Source organism: Dipodomys spectabilis, unplaced genomic scaffold (genome assembly GCF_019054845.1).
Source record: "Dipodomys spectabilis isolate Male_0828 unplaced genomic scaffold, ASM1905484v1 ptg000020l, whole genome shotgun sequence".
In the NCBI taxonomy this organism is placed as follows: Eukaryota; Metazoa; Chordata; class Mammalia; order Rodentia; family Heteromyidae; genus Dipodomys; species Dipodomys spectabilis.
The window spans coordinates 16,591-32,886 of record NW_024870697.1 but is presented as its reverse complement, the minus strand read 5'-3'; the positions used below and the strand labels follow the sequence as shown (position 1 = coordinate 32,886).

At 39.9% G+C, this 16,296-nt stretch overlaps 1 non-coding gene across 1 annotated transcript; it reads left to right on the top strand.

Moving 5' to 3' along the window:
- The first annotated feature begins 8,632 nt into the window (after positions 1–8,632).
- LOC122104047 lies at positions 8,633–8,794 on the top strand. The gene has a single exon (XR_006146872.1). It is a non-coding gene; the product is annotated as a U1 spliceosomal RNA (small nuclear RNA).
- The last annotated feature ends 7,502 nt before the right edge of the window (positions 8,795–16,296 follow it).

The window sequence follows — 16,296 nt, the reverse complement described above, 5'->3', positions numbered from 1 at the left end:
ACTTAAACATTCGTTCAGCTTCTAGGTTTTTGCTGGTTAATGGTCAATAAGACTCTCACAGATTTTTCTGTCTGGGCTGATTTCAAACTACAATTCACAGATCTCAGCTTCCTGAGTAGCTAGGATTACAGGCATCAGGCATTGACACCATGCTAAGAAGAAACATTATTGACGATTAAAAATTAAAACACTTTATAAAATGAAATTGTCTATGGTAAAATAACAGAATTTAAAGACACAGTAAGAAAGCAAAGAGACTGAAGAGCAATTCAGAACTCAGAATGACAGCTATCAGTCTGAATCACGTTAGCAAATGAAAAGACATAGGACATATATCGAAAATTATTATTATCCAGAATTTGGAAAATATTTTCCAACTAGGGGAAACAAAAAAGACATCTTCACATTGAAAAGCCTTGATGACTGAGGAAAAGATACAAAGCCAGATATGCTCTATTCTGCTTCCCATCCAAAATTAAGAGAAGGAATCCTTAAAATATTTAGGAAAAGTCATTCTCGTCTACATAGCTTGTCAGTCTTATTTAATACTAAAACTCCCTGAGGAAAGACGATAATTTTCTCTAGAATTTCATGCTTTATTAAATTCAAGTGGGAGAAAGAAAAAATTTCATGTCAGAATTCTATTCAGAAAGTTTTCCCTGCATGTATCTTTTGTGAAAATATTCCTGTGGGTATATACTTGGTAAAACAATTCAGAAACCCCAGAGAAAACTATTAGATACAGAGCCAGCCTACTAAACTACATAAGATGAAGATTTAAAAACATGAATTATGAGGCTTATTGTTGCACAGCTGGCCTAAAGGTCAACTATTTGAACAAAACTTATAAAAGAAGTTGAATTAGTCTAATTAAATCAAAAGGAAGGATTTATTTTTAGTAATGGAGAAGTGGTTTATACCTGTAATCTCAGCTACAAGGGAGACAGAGATTGAAGAGGTGAATTTTGAAGCTGGGCTAAGAGAGTGTAGTGTGGCCCCCATTTCAATAACCAAGCCAAGTGGGGTAGCATGGACTTCTTCCTGGGAGACCTAAAGTAGGAGAATCCTAATCTGAGGTTGGTCCTGGGAAAAAAATGCAAAATCTACCTACAAAATACCTAAAGCAAAAAAGAGCTAGAAGCTGGGCTAAAAAAACTGGGAGAAGCTAGGTACTGGTGGCTCATGATTAATCTGTGCAATTCAGGAAACTGAGGGCTGAGGATTGAGGTACAAATACAATCCAAGCAAGAAAGCCTGTGAGACTCTTATCTCCAATCAAACACCACAAAGCCAGCAGTGGAGTTGAAGTGGTAGAAAGCTAGACTTGAGAATAAAGCTCAAGGACAGTGCCTGGGTCCTGAGGTTAGCCCCAGGACAGGCACCAAAAAAAGGGGGAAGGAGGGTGAGGGGATAAAATGCTGGTTTAGCAACCATGAGGCCCTAAATTCAAATACTATTACCATCAAAAATATAAAACAAAGATATAGATATATTTGTTTTCATATAGCCAAAGAATAGTTGTTAAAATATTGAGACAATGATTTTTTAGAGAGTTATAAATCATAGTCCAAATATAAAACATCTTAGAATGGATTTCATTATTTTAATGCAAATGTATATATAGAAATTTGTGCAGTGTGTAATTAAATATGTATATAATATGTATACAATATATAATTATATACTAATAGTAATATATTTACACTATAACACACCTAAATATAAGTTTAAATATATATAATTTTTAATTTTGTGAAAATTCATTAGGTAAGTTTAAATTGATATGTAAATATTCATTTGTTCCAACCTTGTTCATTATCAGAAACGAGGAAGTGAAGATGTGATAGAATTTCTACTCAAAATACACAAATACTGGGGTACAACCCTGATTCAGACAGAATTGGACTTAAAGGAAAGAATGCACTTGTGTAAGGACATTCAGAATGACTTTTTTTGAATGAGATGTTAGTGGAGGGGGTTAGACCTGAAATCCTAGCTACTGTGGGATCGAGAGGATAATGGTTTAAGGACAACTGAGGCAAAATTTTCATGAGTCCTTCTTTCAATCAACAGCCCGATGTGGTAGCACACACTTGATATTCCAGCTATGAAGGAGGCTTAGATAGAAAGTTCATAATTCCAGACCAGAAAACATAAAAGACTGTGAGACAGTATCTCAATGGAAGAATCTGGGCGTGGGAGTTGTCTCATCTAAGACAAAAAATGTAAAGTGGGAGATTTATAGATGTTATAGAGACCTGGTCAAAGATTAAGACCTATCTGAAAATAATCAATGCACAAAAGTGCTGTAGTCATGGATTAATTATAGAATTCTTGCCTAGTAAGTATGAAGCTCAGGGTTTAATCCCAGTCTTGCCAAAATATAATAATCAAAGGAATCATTTTAGTTAGTGTAATACAATTTATAATGAGGTTTATTGGCATCAAACTCTGATCTAAGTTTAAGAAGAATACCCAAGAAAGGAAAAGTACTTGGCCTTCCTGAGAATTGATGGTAAACACTTAGAAAGTTTTCTGATCAGTGGGAAGTGGACAAATAATCCCTAAAGGGGAAGAACTTGGAGAGTGAAAATGGGATCACCTGGGCAAGAAGACAGTGGTGGAAGGTGTGACTGAATGGACAGCACAGTTTGAGGATTATGATAAATAGGTCTAACTTATACCTAAGTTTAACAGCAAGCAAAGCATTAAAGAGTTCCAGGCCTGACTTCTCAGGAAAAGGGAACTCTAGCAAGTGCCATGGCAACAAAGCAAAATCGTGCATGAAGCAAGGCAAGAAACACCAACACCCTTGATTGGTACAGTATTCCTTGGGGATCTAGGAAATTAAGCATCTAATTTACAACATGACTCCAGCTTTGGGAGATTTGGCATCTAGTTTGTGAGGCATGTCTAGCTTTGGGAGATTGAGCATCTAGTTTGCAAGGTAATCTCCAGGTTTTGTTTTATAGTAAACCTCCAATAAGGAAGATTAGGTGTAAGGTTTTTCAAGAAACCTAGAGTAGGGAAGGTGTTCAAGAAAACTCCAGTAAAGAAGGTTGAGTGCACCAGAAATCTTAGGCCTAGAAACGTGCCAAAAATGGAAATAGAACAGAGAGCAAGGCAACAAAGACTGAGTTAAGAAGGCTCCTTTGGTCATTTCCCTATTAGTCCCTTGGGAAAAAGTGTTAAATACAGCATGCTAATGTAAAGTTGAGTTCTTATTGTTGTCTTTCTTAATATTTTGTTCTTAGTAGATCTTGTGTTTCTTGTTGGCCTCTTGATATTTCCACTCTCTGTGGCATAGGATTTTTTAGTCTTTATTGCAATAAATTTCTGAGCTGATTGTGTTCTAAGTTCTGTCATTAGGCTGCTAGCAATATAGAACCATATGGTCAGCTAGAAAACAAAGATGAACTTTTTCCAATAACCAACCACAAACAGAATTCAACACAATCTCTAGTCTTAAACAGATTACAAAGAATAGAAAACTTTTAAAACAATTTTGGTAATGAGACACACTCGCATATGAACTGACTTTGTAATACTTCCTAGAAGGTCCTTAATCTTGAGGGCCTGCAAAAATTACTAGGGGAGGGAAAGTGCCCTACTGGGATTCCTCAGGGGAGAGACAGACACTTCTCCCAAATTATTTTATAAATATTATAGAAGCTTAAGATGGGTCTAATGACCCACATCCTACACCCAAAGTGGGCATTTTGACTCACAAAGGATTCTGAATTTGCTAGGAGCTATTTTTATAGTCTCCACAATTTTAACCAGGTATTTTAAACAATGGCCTTAGTCTGTGTTTCACCACATTTTTTAGACTAGAGCACTTTTTATATCAACTTATATTAAAGCCACATTATATTACACAGAGAGGTTAACTTTTTCTTCTTAAACTGTCTTTTATTAAGTCTTTAAGCAGACATTGAGGGACAGTAGTCTTACTATGGGACGAACTATATCTCTAGAGACTGAGATGCAAGAACAGTGGATGCATGGAACAGACAGACAAAAGGACCTCACATGTCTTGCGAGATCGAATGAATGTTCTTGTCAGGCCCAGACCATCTGACAAAGAATAGTCCCCAAAAACCAAATTCAGGCAAACCAAACAAGTTAACTCACCAAAGGACAAGTGAAAGGAATTAACTCACCAAAGGTCTGGCAAGGAAAAATAGGAGTGAAGAAAATTCACCAACAGGCACAAAACAAAGAACAAAGTCACAGAAGATAAGAGTTTATACAGCAGACTGGTACCAGTTCCTGAAAAATCCAAAACTCTTTTCTGACATTTCAGCCTTAGAGAGGCTGTTGGAGGTAGGGGGAGGAGGGTGTGACTACAAGCGATCCACTTCCACCTAGTCCAGATAGATGGATCTTCAGAATCAGAAGCAGAATCATACTCACCTCTGGAGATCGGCTGAATGATTCCAAAAAGATTTAGTGGTGTGGGAGGAATCCAGAGTCTGGCTTTCTGAGCAGTGGAAAGTCCATGGGGCCCTGGGATATCTCAAAAGTTATCTCCTGTGTGCAGTTCCTGTCCACCAGTGGCTTCAAGGAACCTAAGTAGCCCCTTGGCACTGGGATTTGGCTGTGGCTTCTAAGTCTTATATGGTGAGATACAGAGAAGCCACAGTTTGAGGGGTCAAATCAGGAGTCTTTATTAGAAAGCCAGCAACTGCAAGCAGACTCATCCCCTCCCCCACCAAAACTTGCAGTTTTGTAGCTAGCATAAAACTTATAAAGACAAAAACCACATCAAGGCAAATGCTGTATGGTATGGGGATTAATAAAGTGTGTTTACAGAAGAAAAACAGGTCAGTTAGGGAGTAAGGGAGCAGTTAGAGCATGTTCAAGGTGGTTATAATAGTTATCTATGGGTAATAAACAGGAGTAGAGACTTCCCAGAGCCTAACAATCCGTGATATACCCAAAGGTTTCAGAATGGCCTATGCCCAATCTATAGTTCTTCGAAGTGAAATTTCCCTATTACCTACTAAGGTGTCAAGATGCAACTGAAGGATTGACTCCTGCCATATTTCCCCAGGTCAAGCAAAACACCAAGTGGGGACTCACGTGCCCATCTGCAAGCAGGCCACTCCAACCTTGGCTTAGCTGAAAGCCCACTTACCCTAGGCAGAGCATTCCATTCTGTGTCTGTCCAAGTCTTGACCCCCAAGAGACCATAGCCTACAATTTGTCCTTGTCTCCAACCCAAGCAGTATCTATTCCAGGACTGGCCAAGGACACTGCCCTGAACACCCAAGAGACCATAACCTTTTTTTTTTTTTTTGTCTTCGGCTTCTTTGTTAAGGCCCATATAACCAAACCCCAAATCCACACAATCACTGGAAGATCTGTGCTTCTCACTGGCAATAAACAGTTTTAGCCTGTTGAGAATCCACTCTAATCCTTTTTCATTCTCCTTCATTTTCCTAACAGTAATGAGGACAAGATGGCAATACTTAGGCCCAGTAGCCATATTTCATGATAAGCAATTTTTTTTTTGCCAGGAGGAGCCATTTTTCCAAGTGTTTCCTTCTCCAGGATACGTCTTTTTTCTATGATGTCCATTCTCAGCTTTTAGAGCACACCAATTGGGGACAGCAGGCAAGGTCATATGTAGAAAGAAGTTCTTGTTATTTTGTTTCCCCTGGTGTAAAAACTACACCTGATTAAGGAGTATAAGGTTTAAAACAACGGAGATAGTGCTATCTTTCTAAATACCCTGTTTCTAAATCCCTGGCTGCCACTCACCTTATCTTTCCTAGTCTATCCTCCCTCTGTTAAATTGGAGAGATTGCATAATAACTACTTTACACAGACTTGTGAATTGTTTGCCCTGAACCAGACTTTAAAGATATTAAAAGAAAAAAGGGAACAATGTATATGGACTATATATATGCATTCAATGTGATATATATCTTTGGGAAATGTGGGCTGAGAGATTAATTTAAACAGTGCTTATTCTCCTGATGAAATTATGATAGTTCATGTTTCAGCTTATTAATGAGAGGAGTCTGTTAAAATATTGGTAAATCAACCTTGGATCGTGCAAGAAATCTCCAGTGGGTTTGTGGTAAGTGGAACAGATTTTCACAAGAGATTGAGTGCAGAGAAACAGGGTAATATTTGCCTGAAGATGCCAACGCATGCCATATGGCTAGCTCTTGCCTTTATCTCTCAGATAGAAGCTCCACTACGGAACATAGGCCAGAGCCATTGGGAGACACAGATATGTGTGATATTATCAGAACATATGTGTGCCAAGGGATTTTAGGCCTTAAAGGATCATCTCAGGGCAGGAAAACCCAGGATTCAAATTGATGGTCTTCCTTATCTGTACTGGTCTTTTGGTCACTCTCAATTCCACTAAAAGCATGTGTTCAGTATTTCCTCAGCCTTTTCATCCCTCAAGGCAACAAGGACTGCTGACTCCACATCTTGAGTTTCCAAATACTAATGTAAGCCTAAAGATTGCATCCTGATCAAGAGTTAAAAGAAGATGAAATTCCAGCTGATCTAGTGCTATTCACTGATAAGACACTTCATACCACAGAAAAGGATGGATTTGCTACACTTGGGTCACCAGAGCTTCTGAGGGAAGACAGTGGTCTGTGTCTTCTAGATCTGGAGGTAAGAAATTGCTTTTAAAAGCCTGAAATGGGGATTTGACACCAGGTTAAAAAGCTACTTGCTCTCTGTGATGACAGTGAGACAGAGGAATGTAAAACAGCATTCTCTTCAAGACAAAGCCCGAGAAAGAGAGTATCTGACCTGCTATGGTTAAGACTGATGTGGAATGTTCAACTGGAAATAGTCATTAAAATTTTTATATGGGAATTGGTTCATGAGAAACAGACAAGCAAGACTTTGAGAGCTCAAATTGAGAATCTTTATTAGAAAGCAGGTGACTGCAGAAGGACTCATGTCTAAAAGACCTGCAGACTATAATGTAGCTTGCACAAAGCTTGTAAAGACAAAATAATCACATGTTTGGGGTAAAGACCCAAGCCCAACAAAAACAAACCATCTAGGGGAGCAATCAGGGTCGAGCATTCTATGTAGCAGAGCTCTCCAGGGACCCAGCAGCATGACACCAATATTCCCAGAATGGCCTGTTTTCCCTCTAGGCTTTTTAGAGCTGGGTAAAAAGCCTCCAAGACCCATCCAGACTCCATGATGACGGTGAGGACAAAACAATGTTACTTTGACCTAATATCCCTACTTCATTATAAAACAAGGGTAAATACAGAAGTTTAGGAAAACAACATGTGGCTACCCTGGCTCCATAACTAACAGCAGACTGCAGAATCCAAACACAGAATACTCCCACAACGCCATACCCAGAAGAGACCAGAGGTGAGGCCCCACAACACCCATACCCAGAGAGCTCCTCTGTCACCATGGCTCAGCCCACAACTAACACAGAAGAGCTGCAGGAGCAGCTCCATGTCTGTCCAGGATATCAGGAGATCAGAGCTGGTGGTTACCCACAGATCGTGACACGGACCCCTCTCCCTCCAACCCATGAAGGAACATTACACTTGAAGATGTCAAAGAAGTCCGAGCCCTTCCTCACTGCCCACATCCCACATGTTGGATTCCAGCAGGAGGTCCTAGGGACTCACACGTGCTGGGCGCCAGGACTCGGTGTCCTCAACAGTCCTGGCTATCAGGGGATAACAATGCTGGTCTGAAAACAAACGTCCCCGCACCCACAGAGCCTCTCCCTTCAGGAACCATGAAAGGCTTCTGAATGGCAGCTGCAGGAGAAGCATTTCATCAGCTGCAGTTGCTAAGTGAACATGAGTGCCAGCTATAGGAGAAGCAACCCCCTATCGTGAGCACCTGCTGGCGCTGGTAGAGCAATCCCCCATCAGGAGCCCAAACTCATGCATTCACAGGCCCCTACCAGAAGCCCAGGAATCACGCTGTAGCTGCTAGCAGAGAGTTCCCCTCTAGGGTGCCTGCCTCTCCACAAACCTCATGCCTGTCTCTCAGAGTCTTGAATCTACTGTTTCCATAATTGTGCAGCAGACATTTCCAATGGAACAATTTCTGGTAGATCTCATCCTCAGATACATCAAGCATGCACATGTGCCCACCAGCCATAGGAGGCCAAGCATAGACCACTTGTGGGGACAGACCCAACCCAGGGCCAAGGCACAAACAAATCTTGTGCCCATGTGGGTAGCCCAACCCTCCTGAAGTCCCGATTCTGACCTTGCCATCCCCCACTGCAGACGGGACCATGCTCCTCTCAGCCAGCTGGAGACAGAGCATGCACATGTGCTTGTTGGCATGGGCTGGCCTACCCAGTGTCAACTAGCCCGGGGCAAGTGAGGGCTGTCACATCATTCTGGTGTGAGCAGGCCAAGCTCAGGTCACGACCCCCACAATCCCAGGACCCAAATGTGTAAATCACAATGAAAGAAGACATGATTCATGGACTATCAGGACAACAAACCAAATCCCAAATCTAACAACAACCCAGGGAAGGACCCCAGTGAAAGTGAAGAAGAGATGGAGGACAAAAGAACCATTAAAGAAATGATGATGGAATTGGCCAAAGAAATAAAGGGGGAAATGTGAAAGTATCAATAGGAGAAGGAAGACATGAATATTTACCTGGTAGGGGAGATACCATGATCACGAAGGTGGTTTTCCCAGGGCGAGGATTATCCATTGCACTACAGATGTGCTGAGCCTTGTGATTTCCCCAAAGTGGGAAACTCAATTGCATAATTTGCAGTAGTGGGGAATGACATTCGTGCTCTCCCCTGGTAAAAAATTTAAAAAAAGAAAAAGAAAGAACACATGACAAAGGAATTCCAAGATTTCTTAAGCCAGGCATCAACAGATCTTGCCTGTAATCCTAGCTACTCAAGAAGCTGAGATCTGAGGATCATGGTTCAAAGCCAGACCGGGCAGGAAGTCCTTGAAATTTTATCTCCAATAAACCACCAGAAAACTGGAAGTGGTGCTGTAGCTCAAGTAGTAGAGCACTCGCCATGAGCTGAACAGCTGAGAGAAAGCACTTAGGCCCAGAGTTCAAGCCCCACGACCGACAAAGAAAATAAAAAACACAGTAAACCCTTCATTAACAGATGAAATTAATACTTGGAGAACTGATATTAATAGCATAAAGGGCTCATTTTCCACAATGCAAACACCAGTAGAAGTCATAGTTAACAGAATAAGTGAAATGGAAAATAGCATATCAGGAGTCAAGAAGAAATCAGAAGAACTGGAACAGAAAGTCAAAGGCAGACGTTATGTCGAAAAACGAACTTTTTACAACTTTGCCGTGGGATGGGGGGATGGAGAGGAGTAGGGATAAAAGGGGAAACAAAGGAGGAGGCAACAATGCTTGATAAGAAATGTACTCACTATCTTGCCCATGTAATTGTAACCCCTCTGTATGATATTTTCACAATTAAGAAAACACTTAGAACATTCCAAAGGGAAATCCAAGATTTGGCCAAGCAGCCAAGAAATTAAATCTATGCATAATTAGAATCAACGAGGGAGCATAATTTAATAGAGGCATGGAAAACCTATTTGGTATAATAACAGAGTAGTTCCCCATCTTAAGAGAGAAAATCTCACCCACAAACAGAAGCATATAGAACCCTTAGCAGACAGGATACAAGGAGAAATATTTCTAGACACATCATAGTAAAAATATTAGACTTGAATAGCAAGGAATTGGCTTTAATTGCTCTAAAATCAAAGAAGGACATATATTACAATGGAAATAAAATGAGAATCACTGCGAACTTCTCTACACAGTCCCTCAATGCAAGGAGAGCCTGGAATGATATTATCTAAATCCTGAAAATCAACAACTGCCAAACCAAACTGTGACCCATTGAAGCAATCATTTATATTTGACAGAGAAACTAAAACTTTCCATGACAAACAAAGATTAAAGGAAGTCATGAACATCAAACTGGCATTACAAACAATTCTAAAGGGAGGAATACAATCTGAAAAAAAAAACAAAGAAAATGAAAGAAACATATCAGACAGAAACCACCACAAGACAAATTTAGTAAGCACGGGAAAAGAAAAGAAACAAAATACAGGAAAATAAGTAAATGGCAAGAAAATTGACACATTTCTATAATAACCCTAAACATTAACAGACTCAATTCCCCAACGAAAGAAAATGAAAAGCAGATTGGATCAAAAGTAAAAGATCTATTCATTTGATTTTGCTAAGAGACCAATCTCACAGCCAAAGATAAAAACCAACTGTGAGCAAAGCGTTGGAAAGAGATCTTCCATTCAAATGTACCCTGCAAGAAAACAGGAGTAGCCATATTACTATCTGATAAGTAGACTTACTAAAATAAATACAGAGACAAGTAAGGACATTACATACTAATAAAGTGATTGATGCATGAAGAGGAAATCAGAGTGGTCAATATCTATGCACCAAGCAACGGAGTGCTTAAACAGGTTAAACAAATACTCTCAGCCTTACCGAACAAAATAGACTCAAATGCAATAATATTGGGAGATTTTAACACCTTACTCTCCTCAGAGGATACATCAACCAAACAAATATAAACAAAGAAGCCTCTGAACTAAATGACACAGTAATAAAAATGGACTTAGCAGACATCTAGTTTTCTACCCAACAATGACCTAATACACCTTCTTCTCAGCAGCCTATGGAACATTCTCAAACATAGATCACACATGCAAAGAACCTCAGCAAATACAAGGAGATTGGCATAAATCCTACTATTATATCCAAACACAGTGGAATCAATCAAATTATTAAGAGCAAATCATACTTTAGAAATTACTCAAAAACATGGAGATTGAACAGCACAGTACTGACTAACACCCAGGTCACAGAAAAAATTCAGGAAGAAATTATAATATTCTTACAACTCAATGAAAATGTAAACACATCACAATGGAACCTCTGGGATAGAACAAAGGTAATGTTGTAAAGAAAGGTCATAGCACTAATTGTACATATGAAAAAAATGGAAACATTAAAGTAAATAACCTCCTGATGCAATTGTAACTGCTAGAAAAACTCAAATCTAAAGTGACTAACTGGAGATACATAGCAAAAATTAGGGCAGAAATCAACAAAACAGAAACTAAAAAAAAACTATCCATAAAAATCAATGAAACAAGGGCTGGGAAGGTGGCTTAGTGGTAGAGCATTTGCCTTGCATGCTTGAGGCCCTGTGTTTGATTCCTCAGCACCACATAAGCAGAAAAAAAGCCAGAAGTGGCACTGTGGCTCATGGTAGAGTGCTAGCCTTGAGGTGAAGATTTGAGGGACAGCACCCAGGCCCGGAGTTCAGGCCCCATGACCAGACCCAAAAAGAAAAAAATCAATGAAACAAAAAGCTGGGAATATTTTGGAAAACAAATTAATAAAATTGGCAGACTAATTGTGAGATTAATGATAAAAAGAAGAGAGGAAATTTATATAAACAAGATCAGAGACACCACAGGTAATATTATGACAAACACCCAAGAAATCCAAATAATTATAAAGGACTACACTCAAAATCTACACTCACTAAAGAAGGAAAACCAAGCAGAATTTCTAGAAACATACTAACTGCCTAAACTGAACCAACTAAACAACTAAACAAACAAATAGCATACAAAGAGATTGATGAAGTAATCAGAAGTCTTCCAACAAGGAAAAGCCGAGGCCCAATGGACTAACCACTGCATTCTGTGAGACTTTTAAAGGTGAACTAATATCAATACTCCCCAAGCTTTTCCGGGAAATAGATGTAGAGGGAGTAATCCCAAACTAATTCTATGAAGGCAATATCATACTCATCCCAAAATAAGGTAAGGCTCTGAAAAAAAAAAAAAAAAAAGAGACAACAATTGACTAATTTCTCTGATGAGCACTAATGCAGATCTCCTCAATAAAATATTAGCCAAAAAAAATCTAGAAACTGCTAAAAAACATCTTACATTATGACTAAGTAGCCTTCATCTCAAAGATGAAGGCTGATTTTGTTAGTATTATCCCCATATTTTTTCCTCAGCACCACACATACCTAAGCACCGCCCTGCTCTGGAGTTCTGGCCAAACAGCTGGCCACTCCCTCTCTCTTTCCAGATTCACCTGAGCATGCACCTACCTCACTTCCTGCCCCCAGACACTCCAGCTACCTGGAGTGGAACTGATGCCTTGTGCTTCCTCTCCTTGGAAATATGCCCCCTCTAATAACCTTATAATAATCTTTCTCCTGTGTCTGCTTGCCTCCAGCCTCCACATCCTCCCCTGGGATGGATCTGAAGGATTCCTTTCAGATTTAACATAGCTAAATCAATATATGTAATTCATCACATCAATAGAGCCATGGTCAAGAATCGCATGATCATCTCAATAGCTCAAAGGAACAGATTAGAAGATGCAGCCATAAAACCACATATTTATAGTCATATTCAACAAAGGAGCCAAAGGCAAACAGTTAAAAAAAATAGCCTCTTATTGGTGTTGGGAAAACATGACAGTCATATGCAGAAAACTAAAAATTTATCCCTAATTGTCACCACACACTAACATCAATTCAAAGTGGATTACGTCAGACCCAAAACTCTAAAGTACTGTAAAATGACATGAAAACTCATAGGTACAGACAGGCAGGAACTTCCTGAATAGAGTCCCAGGGGCACAATGGATAGGAGAGTGACTCAACAAGTGGGACTACATTGAAAAAAAGGTTTCTGACCAGCTAAGGACATAGCTAATAATCTAGAAAGACAGCCAACCAATTGGGAAAACATCATTACCAGCAATATATCAAAGGCCTACTACTCAACAAATACATTTTGCTCAAGAAATAACCCCTCCCAAACCTAATAAACAAATCACTAAATGGGCAATGGAGTTAAGGAGAGACGTTTCAGAAGGGGTGAGTGTGGCCAAAAAAATAAAAACAAAAAACAAACAACAAAAAAAACACATAACGAAATATTCATCATCCCTGGCCAAAAAGGAAATACAAATCAAAAGAACCCTGAGATATCATCTTACCCCAGTTAGACTGGCGAATACTTTGAACTCTGACCACAACAAATGCTGGCAGGGAGATAGAGAAGGAACCCTACTTCACTGTTGATGGGAATGTAAATTAATACAACCACTGTGGAAAGCAGTCAGTAGGTTCCCCAAAATCTCAACACAGACCTTCTGTATGACCCAGCCACACTATTCCTAGGCATCTACCCTAAGCATCATGAACCCCAATATGATAAATACTCCTGTACACCCATGTTCATTGCCACACTATTCAAAAGAGCCAGGATACGGAAACAACGCAGATGCCCCAAAATAGATGAATGGATGCAAAAAAAATGTGGTAGCTCTATGCAATGGAATTTTACACAGCCTCATCCATCAGGAATGGCGTGGAACTAGAACAAATCATATTAAGTGAAGAAAGCCAAGATCAGAGAGAGAAATGCCACATATTCTCTGTGATATATGAAAGATAGACTTAAAACAGAATGGGGGGCTGGGAAGGTGTCTCAGTGGTAGAGCGCTTGCTTTGCATGTATGAGGCCCTGGGTTCGATTCCTCAGCACCACATAAGCAAAAAGAAAAAAGCTGGAATTGGAGCTGTGGCTAAAATGGTAGAGTGCTAGCCTTGAGCTGAAGAGCTGAGGGACAGTGCCCAGGTCCAGAGTTCAGGCCCCACAACCGTACCCCCCCAAAAAAACAAACAAAAGCAGAATGGGATATGACAAATGATACAGGATTCTAGACACTCAAATATAGGGAGCCTAAAAGAGGATAGTCTTAGGAGAAAATCACGATATTGTAAGTTTCTTAATATATTTATACGTGTGTGTGTGTGTGTGTGTGTGTGTGTGTGTGACCATGGCATTACTGTTCAACTTTCCATTAAAGTTCATCTAGTGTGTTGAGTTACTTGTCTGTTCTTTCTTTATTCTGACTCCCTCATAACTCAGTTTCCTAAAAATAACTGTTGAAAATGGGTCTGGTCAAACAAATGCCTGGTTGCAATGCATAAAATATTCTAATTACCCTTTAAATACAGGTAGGGCAAGAACTCATATTGTCCCCCTTGTCTCCATGATGGACCACAGATCCTGTCAGTACAGTGTGCCTGAAACTCTGCTTCCAAGGCAAGATGTCTTAGGGTAACAAGTCCTGAAGCACAGTCTCACTGTTGTCTCCCATGATCAATTAAAGCTACATCAGTTGGTTAAGTTCCTGTCCCATAATGTTAACTTCACCCCATGCCTTGCTAGGCAGGGTAGGAGAAGTCGAGTCCCTGGGAAATATATCTGGGTAGAGTGAAAGCCAGGCATTTGAGGAGATGTGAAAGTTCCACCTCTCAGAATTGCTACAGCTGATATCCAGTAGTATTGTGGGGCACATTTTCTTCAGGCTTTTCTGAACAAATGGAGCTGAACCTGTGTTAGGAAAAAGAAAATACCGACAGGCCCAACTTGGTCTTCAACATAGGAGGGGCAGACAAACCGTCCAGCAGGATAGAATATTGTGCAAGTTGGTGGAGTAGGGTTCAGGTTTATCTTGGTCTTAACAAGCAAACAGAAAATACGAAGCATAATATGGTCTCTTGGGGGCCCAGAGGGGCCAAGGGCGTGTGCTCTTGGTCAGGCTCAGAATAGAACGCTCTGTGTCCGGCAGGGAACTTTTCTGATAAGACCAGGTTGGAATGACTCACAGTCAAGCACGAGAGCACTCACCTGGTGTTTTGCTTGACCTGGGAGAAAAACGCGTCTTCAATCCTTTCACCCTAGTATTTCAAAAAGTAGGAACTCTTCAACTGGAACTCCAGGTTTACATAGATGTTTTCAGGATTCAAGGAGGAGTTCCTGGTGACATTAAGGCCAAGGACATTTGAATTCATTTAGCAAGATGGCATGGGAAAATTGGACCACTCCTGATATTATTCTAGCAGGAAAAGGGGGGAAGAGCATGTGTTCTAAAAAGCTTGTAATTTCACCTCGAAAAATACTACGTTGTATAGGACCACAAATTAAAAGTTCAGAAGTGGCTTTCTTGCTCTGCAAGAGTGCAGGTATCAGTTCTAAAATCTCTCATTCTTGGGATTGGAAAATATTTTTAATTGGGTGTTGTGAATTAAATCACATGGAGACTAGTATTAAAATAGTTAAAAGAAAAAAATAGTAAAAAAAAAAAAGAGAGAGAGAGAAGAGAATTGTCAGAGAACCTTGCTAAAAATTTCCTGCTTTGGTCTGGTGGTTTGGCTCCTGTTGAGTAAAAGAGGAACTGCTTTGGTCTTAAATAGGTTTCTTTACATGATGGGATTAAGACACACCCTAGACTCTTCCGGAAATAGCAGAGGGTGTGGGTATATTTTGAGATTTCTTGTGTACCCTTCACCACATTTCAAAGTCACCTTATGTAAATATATTTTACCCTATTTAAACTAGCCAATATTGAGCAAATTGTGAACCTGAGCTTGGCCAATCTGAGCAGAGGGGCAGGGTCTGCGGCAGTCAGGATAAATAGGGGAGCAGCCTGCCTGTTCTATGTGTTTGCTTGACGATTTTTGGTTGATGGTACACCTAGAAATATTTTCTGTCTTGCTGAGACAATTCTTTATTCTCTTTCTTTCTTTTCTTTCTTTTTCTTTTTTCTTTCTTTCTTCTGTCCTTTATTTCTTTCTTTTTCTTCCTTTCTTTTTCTTTTTCTTTTCTTACCATTATTTTATTTTATTATAGAGGTGATGCACAGAAAGGTTATAGTAACAAACAAAAGGTACCAAGTATATTTCTTTTCCTAAGGTGTTATCCCCTCCCTTTCTCCTGCTTTCGGTTCTCGTGACTGCCCCCTCCCATGTTGTAAAGCTCATTTCTAACACAGTGTCTAGTGAGTATCACTGTTGCATTGCTTCCCCCTTGGTTGATCTATGATTCCACTTCCCTTTTCCAAATCAGATAAACTTTGATACTCCAATGGTTGTTCGGAGCATAGTTATAACAAGGACAAACACAACTTGTACCAGAAATTCACTGAAAGCAACAGCAAAAGGGTGGGGCCTTGTTTTTAATCTCAATTCCAATTGATATGGAAATGAATTGCACACCCTTCTCTACACACCCTTCTCTAAGCCCTCCCACCCCAAGTGTAAAAAAATGGAACTAGGGAATCAAGCTATTCCGCACATCCCACCGCCTTGCCATGGACAGCACTTGGAGAGAGCTTGCCAGTGGTGAGGACCAGAGCAGGAGAATCAGCTCTCTCCATCCTCTTTGTTTGGAAAG